Consider the following 10,033-nt stretch of genomic DNA (forward strand, 5'->3'; position numbering starts at 1 on the left):
AAAGATGTTGTGTTCACCGAAAACTAAAATAAATAAATAAATTCTCTCTCTCTCTCTCTAAAAAAAAAAAAATTAATTAATTAATTTTCATGCCAGGTGTGATGGCACAGGCCTATAGTCCCAGCTACTAAAGAGGCTGAGGTGGGACAGTCACTTGAGTCTAAGACTTTAAGACCAGCATGGGCAACATAGTGACACTCTATCTTAAAAAAAAAAACCAACAACGAAATTAAATTAATTTTCCCTGTTTGTGTGTGTATGTGTGTGTGTGTGTGTGTGAGAGAGAGAGAGAGAGAGAGAGAGAGAGAGAGAGAGAGAGAGAGAGAGAGAGAAACAGAGAAAGATACTGGGGATTAAACTCAGGGGTACTCTACCACTGAGCTACATCCCCAGCCCTTTCATTTTTTATTTTTTATTTTGAGACAGGGTCTCACTAAGTTGCCCAGGCTGACCATCAACTTTCAATTTTGCAATTCTCCTGCTCTGGCCTCCCAAATTGCTGAGATTACAAGTGTGCACCACTGTACCCGGCTCCTTTCTATTTTTTTAATATGGCTATTAGACAATTTAAAATGACATGTATGAGCTGGAACCAGTGGCACACACCTGTAATTCTGGCTACTCAGAAGGTAAAGATAAGAGGATGGTATGTTCAAGCCAGCCTGGAAAACTTAGCAAGACCTTGTATCAAAATAAAATTTTAAAATATTTGAGGATGTAACTCAATGATAGAGCACTTGCCTAGCATATGCTAAGCCCTAGGTTGAATCCCTAGTATTGCCAAAACAAACAAGCAAACAGAGATTTAATGGTTAAGAATGCTTCCTTTTCTACAATTTACCACTGATCCCAACAAGCCCCAGCAAAGTAAAACTAGTGAAAGACAGACCCTCTCCCAAGTAACCTGAAGTCAATAGGATAGAGAAAGGTAAGGGGTGGTAGCAGGTGCCTATAGTTCAACCTACTTGGGAGGCTGAGGCAGGAGAATTGCTTATTCCCAAGAGTTTGAGACCAGCATGAGCAACAGAGTGAGACCATGAATCCAAAACAAAACAAAACAAAATAAAAACAAAGATTAACAACAAAAAGAGTATTCTCTCCCTCTCTTTCCCTACCATGTGAGGACTGAAAAGAAAAGACAGAAAGACAGTCACCTATAAGTCAGGAAAAAGAAAATAGAGAACAAACAAAACTGAAAATGTTAATGGAATCTGAAGCCTCTGGAAACTGGAACTATTGCAAATATTCAACAAACCCAACTCCTAGACAGATAACATAAATCCTCACACAAAGACCTGTTTACATCAGTTCATATTAGCAGATGCAATACATCTAGCTTTCAAAATACTATAAGACATGCTAAATGCCATGAAAAAAAGCATAGTCAGAAGAGAAAAAGCAATCATCAGGACCAGACTCAGCTATGACACAGATGTTAAGAGTTATCCAAGGAACATAAAATAACTATGATAAGCAGGGCACAGTGGCACACACCTTTAATCTCAAAGGCTCAAGAGCCTGAGACAGGAGGATCGAGAGTTCAAAGCCAATATCAGCAACTTAGCAAGACTGTGTCTCTAAATAAAACGTGAAAAGGGCTTGGGGATGTATCTCAGTGGTTAAGCGCCCCTGGATTCAATCCCTGGTACAAAAAAGAAAAGAAAAGAAAGGAAATAACTATGATGAATATATTAAGCACCTGAATGAAAAAAGAGCAGACAGCACTTAAGAAAAAAAAATGAGTAATATAAGCAGAGAAGAAATTCTAAGAAAAAAACTTAAAAGAAATTCTACAAGTCAAATACACAGTAACAGAAATGAGGAATGTCCTTGATGGGCATATCACACCAAAGCTGATGGAAAAAAAAAATGCATTTGAAAATACGTCAACAGCGCCAGGCCTAGTGGCACACACCTGTAATCTCAGCTATTCCCAGCTGAGGCAGGAGGATCACAATTGTGAGAAACTTAATGACAACCTGTCTCAAAAAATAAAAAGAGCTGATGGTATAGCTCAGCTGCACAGTGTCCCTGAGTTCAATCTACATTACTGAAGAAAAAAAAAAAGACACAAGGATAAAAATTATAGCAAACTTCTCAGAATCCACATAAGCAAGATAGTAGAGTAAAACATCTAGTGTTGAAAGAAAAAAAACCTAATGTTAATGAAGAAAACATATTGAGACATACGTTCATATAATTCTGATTGAAAAAATCTTATAAGTTTCTGGATGAAATAATAGTAGAGTATTGCAGGTAAAAGAGATATCCTTGCTTCCAATGTCTCCTCTGCGATAGAAGGAGCAAAAAGACAATGAAATTATAAGAAAAGAATTTTAATCCAGGAATCCTGTATACACACACACACACACACACACACAATGGTCTTTCATTTGAGAGGTCCAATACCAAATGTGATCAAATGGGCAAGGCCTTGAGGAATAAAGCACCCACAAATTTCTGCAGGGAAAATGCTGAAGAGGGAAATGCTCCTTAGTGGGAAACAAGTTCTTGCTATAGATGTATAGTTACAACAAAATGCAGAGTGCTCACATGATCTGCAATACACCATGCAATGTCAAGAACTCTTGAAATAAGAGAGACTCACCAGAAAGGAAAGAGCCAGTAATATCCTGATAAATTAACAAAATAAAGGAGGTTGGGGTAGGGAAGGATGGAATGGAGTGGATGGATTAAAAATTTCTAATGTCAACTAGGGGTAGAACTCAGGGGTAGAGAGTATGCTTAGCATTCACAAAGCCCTGGTTTTAAATCTCCAGCACCAAAATAAATGAATAAATACATTTTTTAAAAGTCAAATTTGTAGAGCCAAGAGTGGTTTTGCATGCTTATAATTCCAGCTGCTCAAGAAGCTGAGGCAAGAGAATTGCAAGTTCAAGGCCAGCCTCAACAAGTTAGTGAGGCCCTAAGTAACTTAGCAAAATACTGTTTCAAATTTTTAAAAAATAATAATAAAAATAAAAAGGGCTGGGGATATGGCTCAGTGGTTGAGCACCCTAGGTTTAATCCCTACAACCAAAAAATGGAAAGAAAATAAAAAACAATTATGGTAAGTGACAATATATATATATATATATATATATATATATATATATATATATATATATATATATATTTTTTTTTTTTTTTTTTTTTTTCCCAAGGACAACTATCAAGTGGAGAGTTCATGTCACTCTCACATTCAGGTAATAAATGATAATGAGATCTGCAATTCAATGGGCACCTCATATTTAGTAGAGTACTTTTCATAGGTAAATTTTAAATATCATCTCATAATTAGAATAAACCTATAACACAGATATTATTTTCCTCATTTAACAGTTAAGGAAATTGAGGCAGAGGGCTAAGGGTGTAGTTCAATTGGCAGAATGCTGGCCTAGCATGTTCAAGGTCCAGCACTGGCAAAAAAAAAAAAAAAGGAAGAAAGAAAAAGAAAACTGTACAGAAAAAGTTTATGATCCTAATTGCCAAGGCCAGCATAAATTAGAACCAAATAATCTGACAACAAACTTCTACTAATAATCATTATATTATGCTCTGCTCTTGGAGAAAATATTACTAACTTCTACAAATCAGAGCTTTTATAAGCAATAACACCTTCTTATATAAATTCTTCTGTCAGGGACTAGAAGGAAATTCTCCTTCAAAGATTAGCCTGACAGCCCCGAAAATGGGCAGCAGACTCCATGTTGTTTGCATCACCATGGTAACCATGGGGTGCCTGGCCAGAAGAGCGGGCTTCCTGGTCCCACCTCCCACACTTTCGCGGGCGTCCGATTGGTTCTTCCACAGTCACTCAGACAGGACTTCTAGTTCCGCCTTCCAGCCACTAATCTGTACTACTGTGTTTCAGATTTATACCTGAGCTGTTCAGAGCCTGTATTTTTAAGAATGCCTACCTGTAAATGCTAACGAAAGATATCTTTTTCAGACAAAATTTAATTCCACAGCTTTCTATGTTGCAGCCCTAAATTTAAGTTAGTTCTGAGTTAAATAACCTAACTTTTCTCTATAGTTGTGTTACTAAATAATGTTCTATTGATGAGAGAGATCAAACATGCTTCTTTATATTTTACTTTTAATTTTGGAGGTTATGAGGATGCATTTGCTCGCCACAGGAACAAAGCCGGCAATGTTCCTGTGATTACCAAAAAATCCTTATTCTCATTCCTAACTATAAAAAATAAATATGTATACTCAACAAGGATTTTATTTCAGTTACATTAAGTGACGTCACATAGAAGAGTGCACTCCTAGTTAAAAATAAATTAAAATGGATCCAAATATTTTAAGACCACGTGGTTACATAAAATTAATACAATTATAAGTTATGTTCTTATTCTTAATATATATATTTTTAAGATATTTAGATAACCTATATTTGTTAATCTATAAAATAATTAGCACATGCCTAATTGATTAGTTAATATATATTTGCCTAATTGTTTTTCTTCAACAGAAAACCCATTATTTATGTTTTGTATTTACAAGTATCAGATACTCTGCCTTTTCAGTTACAGATATTTGAGATAAATGTGTTTACTATAAATTTGCTTTTAAGTGAAAATACCATCTTCAAGTTACTGTTCAAACTCATAAGATGATAATTATAATTATGTCTACAAAATATCTAAGGATTTTAACTATATTTTCATTGATATTTCTTATCAAAGTACAATAATTTGTTTATAGATTCTAAGGTTTTCAGAAATTGTTCCAAGTATAACAAAAAAAAAAAAAAAAAAATTCTAAAAGAAAAGGATGCTTCAACAAAGAAAAAGCACACCTGGATCCTAAAAAGAAAGAAATCATCTTTGGGTAAAACAAGGTCTTTATATTCATATTTCAATGATAAAATTATTTTCCTAAGTAAAAAAGATTTTTATATTGCTATCTAAACAGATGATGTAAAAAGTTAGAAAGATTAAAAAAGAGATTTATATATACTAAACTGACTATAATTAATTTAAGGGTATTTCAGGCTATTTTTCCTAGTTTAACTATACTAATGTGAGCTAAGATTTTGTCCATATTTTGACATGATAAGCACCTATTAAAATGTAAGTTTATTTCTTTAAAGAAAGATCCTTATTGCCTAATAATTCTTACTGTTTAAGACAAAGATTAATTTTGGTAAATAAATTCACATTGTTGATTAAACATTTAAGTATATTGAACTACTAACTTAAATCCGATTTTAACAATTGTCCTTAGAGACTAAAATCAATTGATTCTAAGACACTGAGATACTAATTTTTACATATTTTGTTTGTTAGATAATCATAAAATTAAAAAAAAAAATAACATTTTATTAAGACTAAGGTTCTCCAAATTAAAGTTATATTAATTTTAAACAATAAAGGTTACAAACTTAAAAAAAATTCATTGATATTATATAAGTTCTCTGACTAGATCTATTGTCCATAAAAAATACAGTAAGATTTATATACTGCTCCCTACACAGGAAATAACCTTAATCATATTTTTTAAAGGCAATTAAGAGATACCTATTTAAAGGATAATATTCTAAAATATAGATTTTGGGATCGCCTTAACCATGCATTATTTGCCCTTAATTTTCTTACCCTAGACAGTGAAGGCCATTCGGCCGCAGACAGACACTGGCATCCCTCGTCCAATTCTGTTCGCCCACCTGTAATGTGGCACGATCCCCTTACAAATAAATGGAAAGGCCCAGATCCTGTCCTCATCTGGGGACGAGGCTCAGCTTGTGTTTTGGACCAAGAGCAAGCAGCCCCAAGATGGTTACCAGAACGCCTGGTTAAACAGGTTAATGACTTACCTCAACCCAGGGACGGAGGCCCTCCCCCTGAGGACAAATTTTCCTCTTTTGCAGATGCAGCCAACAATCTGTGTGAGGATCCTGCTTAAGGCACTTCCGCTGAACAGGTTTGTATACGGAGGCCTTAGCCCTCCACCTTCCAACATCAGGAAGTACCTTTTTGGCCCCCCCTGCAAATGCAGGGGAGGATCTTGGACTCAGGCTCCCACTAGTTGGACCCAGACTGCTGACTGCTTGACTAAGGTGGCTTACCTCCGTGCTGAGGTTGACCATCAACTCGGAGGATTTCATCAGCCTGAATGGGTATGTGTTAACAAGCCAAAGATTATTCCCCCCAGTACAAGTAAAGCTCTCCAAAATTGTTCTGCAACTTGTACGCATACCCAGGCTATGCATGTCTCTTGTTATGCGTCAGCCTCAATTTGTGTTAACAAGCAGGGAGAACAATTTTTTGAAGCCACCCTAACTAAAACTCATGCAGCAGAGGGGACCACTATTCATTATACCCCCCTCCTCTTTGACCGGGGAGGAGAAGGCATATATACCAAGTTACAGTCAGCTGGATGCCAAGGCACTGTTGGTAAACCCTCCTGCTGGCCCATTAAGGCCCCTACAGGGGTCTCTGATGGTGGAGGACCCACTGATGCTGTCAAGCATCTTCAGATAATCAAACTTTTGAAACCCCAAATCCCTGAGCTCACATATCATCCCTTAATGCTGCCTAAATCCCAGCTCCCAGATTTAGATACCAATACATTAGATATTTTGAAAACTACCTTCTCTTTGCTTAATTCCAACCCCACCCTTGCTGGTGATTGCTGGCTTTGCATGACAACAGGGGCAATCATGCCTATGGCAGTTCCTATTAATTCTATCATAGACAGTGATAATACATGCCAACCTGGATTTCCTTTTAAAGTACAGCCTATAGGCACTTTTACATCATGTCTTTTAGGCGCGATGCAGAATAATACCTATGACATTGATGTTGGAGTTACTTCCTTTGGAAATTGCTCAACAGTAAAAAATTATCCCTCACCCACCCCATCTCTTTGTCCCCCCAATGGCACAGTTTTTATGTGTGGAGGAAACTCAGCCTTCCCCAGGCTTCCAGCGAATTGGACCGGTGGCTGTGTTCTTGCCTTATTACTCCCTGATATAACTATTGTCCCAGGAGATGAACCTCCACCCATTCCTAGCCTAGACACCTTAGTCAAAAGACACAGGCAGGCAATACAGGCCTTACCACTCCTTGCCAGCCTTGGAATAACAGCTGCTGTGGGCACAGGTACCACTGGCTTAGGCACGGCTATACACTCTTACCGTCACCTATCTCAACAACTTATAGATGATGTACAAACTCTATCAGGAACCATTAAAGATTTACAGGACCAAATAGACTCCCTGGCAGAAGTGGTCCTTCAAAACAGACGAGGCTTAGATTTGCTGACAGCTAACCAGGGAGGTATTTGCTTGGCCTTAGGGGAAAGATGCTGCTTTTATGCCAATAAATCAGGCATAGTACGCACTAAAATTAAGCAGCTTCAAGAAGATCTAGAAAAGAGAAGAAGGGAACTATTTGAAAATCCCCTCTGGACTGGGCTTAATGGATTTTTACCCTACCTTCTTCCCTTATTAGGCCCTTTGTTGGGTTTGCTTTTAATGGTGTCCATAGGACCCTGCATTATAAACAGGCTGGTACAATTTATTAAAGAACAGATTAATATTTTGGCCTCTAAGCCCATACAGGTCCACTATCATCTTCTGGAGATGGAAGACTGCGCTGCCAACATTTAAAAGGATGTTCTACCCTTCTTTCAGGCTTATTTCTTAAGTTTACATCCCCACAGATCTCTCTTTCTTATATAAAAGTATAAGTAACAGCTCTGACCAACCATCTTCCTGCCCTTGCCATAAGGGTTCGCTCCTCCATGGGCCCCTCCGCTTGGGGGAGGACGCACCCATGGAGTGAGGACTTTAGGCCATAATGACAGAGGGTGCAGGAAGGACTGCAGGAGGATGGAACCACGGATCCCAAAACCCAAGACCTCTGAGTGACACGCTCTGGTGCATGGCGGTTGGCATGCTCCCCCCTCAAAGCCGTCTCCTCCAAAAACATGCCAAGGCCACCACGAAATCTCCTAGTGAAGACGCTCGCTCGGATCAGGAGATATTCTAAGGCCTTCTAGAGGAACAGAGCCTCTATCACCCCCTAAAAACATGGCCAATAAGGTATGGTCAAATATTTTATACAAGAAAGGGGGAAAATGTCAGGGACTAGAAGGAAATTCTCCTTCAAAGATTAGCCTGACAGCCCCCTGGGAGACATCCTGCCTGGGAGGCATCCTGCAGCTATCTATCTCCCTGAGACATCCTGCGGCCACCTATCTTCCTGAAACCTATCTTCCTGAAACATCCTGCGGTTATCTCACCTTGTGCAGACATCCAGCAACTGCCGATAAGAGAGCTTCCCCATCCCCAGCATATAAATACCCCTGTGTGAACAATAAAAGTTTGCAGCTTGATCAGAACTCTTGTCTTGCTGTCATCCTTCTGTGTCTCTTGTCCCTTCATTCCTCCCCATCTAGGTTCGCTGCCCACGTTGATGTGTCCTGCTGGTCGGGACATTCTTCCAAAGAACAAAGAGGAAATACTTAATATGTGTTTGGAGGCCATCATAAAATTGATATAAAACCTGAAAAAAACATGAGCCGGGCACAGTTGCACATGCCTGTAATCCCAGCAGCTCGGGAGCCTGAAGCAGGAGGATGGAGAGTTCAAAGCCAGCATCAGCAAAAGCAAGGCGCTAAGAGCAACTCAGTAAGACCCTGTCTCTAAATAAAATATAAAATGGGGCTGGGGATATGGCTCAGTGGTCAAGTTCCCCTGAGTTTTAATTTCTGGTACCAAAAAAAAAAAAAAGGGAAAGAAAAAAAAACCAAATAATTTCTACAAATTAATACAGCAGAAACAAACTATTTTTTGTTTCTGAGGATTGAACTCAGAGCCTCACATGTGCTAAACACCTTCTGTACCACTGAACTACACACCTAGTTTCCCCTATTGTTTTTTTTTTTCAATATCTTTATTTTTTTTTTCATTTATTTTTATGCGGTGCAGAGGATCGAACTCAGGGCCTCACACCTGCGAGGCAAGTGTCTACCACTGAACTACAGCCCCAGCCCCTCGACTATTGTTTTTTAATGGACAAGACAGAAACATGCACTTAAATATATGTATATGCATATACATGTGTGTGTGTATTCTATATATATAAGTCATCAAAAAACATGAAAAGATGCTTAATATCATCAGACGGTAGAAAAATACGAATTAAAACCACAATGAGCCAGACACAGTGGTACACACCTGTAATCCCAGTGGCTCGGGAGGCTGAGACAGGAGGATTATGGGTTCAAAGCCAGCCTCAGCTAAAGTGAGGCACTAGCCGGGCGTGGTGGTGCATACCTGTAATCCCAACAGCTGAGGAGGCTGAGACAGGAGAATCACGAGTTCAAGGCCAGCCTCAGCAGTGGTGAGGCACTAAGCAACTCAGTGAGACCCTGTCTCTAAATAAAATACAAAATAGGGCTGGGGATGTGACTCAGTAGTTGAGAGCCCTTGAGTTCAACTCCCAGCACCCATTTAAAAAAAACAAATCAAAACAATGAAATACCACTACACTTGCCAACTTAATACTAAGAAGGAAAAACCAAATAAAACATTGCTAATAATGTAAGGTGCTGACAAGGCTATGGTGACACAGCTGATGAAATTTTTTTTTAAATATTTATTTTTTAGTTGTAGTTGGACATAATACTTTTAATTTATTCATATATATATATATATATATATATATATATATATATATATATTTTTTTTTTTTTTTTTTTCCCAAACCCAGGGTCTCACAGGTACGAGGTAAGCACTCTACCGCTGAGCTAAAACCCCAGCCCGGCTGATGGAATGTTAAGTGGTACAACTATTCTGTAAAACCTCTTGGCAAAAATCTATAAAGGCACTGACCTATCAATTTCACTAATGAATGTGTATCACTCAGAATCAAATGCATATGCATACCAAAAGACATGCACAAAAGCCATAATGAGTAACAACCCTAATATGCACAATAGAATGGATAAACTGTGGCATATTCACATAGTGGAAAAAAGCAAATTACTGCTATATGCAACAATATGGGTGATCTCA

General features: G+C 38.2%; 1 long non-coding RNA gene across 4 annotated transcripts in view; it reads right to left on the reverse strand.

Moving 5' to 3' along the window:
* The window catches only part of LOC131424687 (uncharacterized), a 98,984-nt gene extending 89,359 nt beyond the window's left edge, over positions 1 to 9,625 (reverse strand). For all 4 annotated transcript variants that reach the window (XR_009228100.1, XR_009228101.1, XR_009228099.1 and 1 more), the window contains exon 1: positions 5,607 to 9,625. This is a non-coding gene — a long non-coding RNA (uncharacterized LOC131424687). The remainder of the gene's footprint in view (positions 1 to 5,606) is intronic.
* Positions 9,626 to 10,033: the final 408 nt, after the last annotated feature.

This window comes from Marmota monax, unplaced genomic scaffold (assembly GCF_021218885.2).
Source record: "Marmota monax isolate L192 unplaced genomic scaffold, Marmota_monax_Labrador192_F-V1.1 WCK01_AAM20220418_F8-fsc00161, whole genome shotgun sequence".
Classification (NCBI taxonomy): domain Eukaryota; kingdom Metazoa; phylum Chordata; class Mammalia; order Rodentia; family Sciuridae; genus Marmota; species Marmota monax.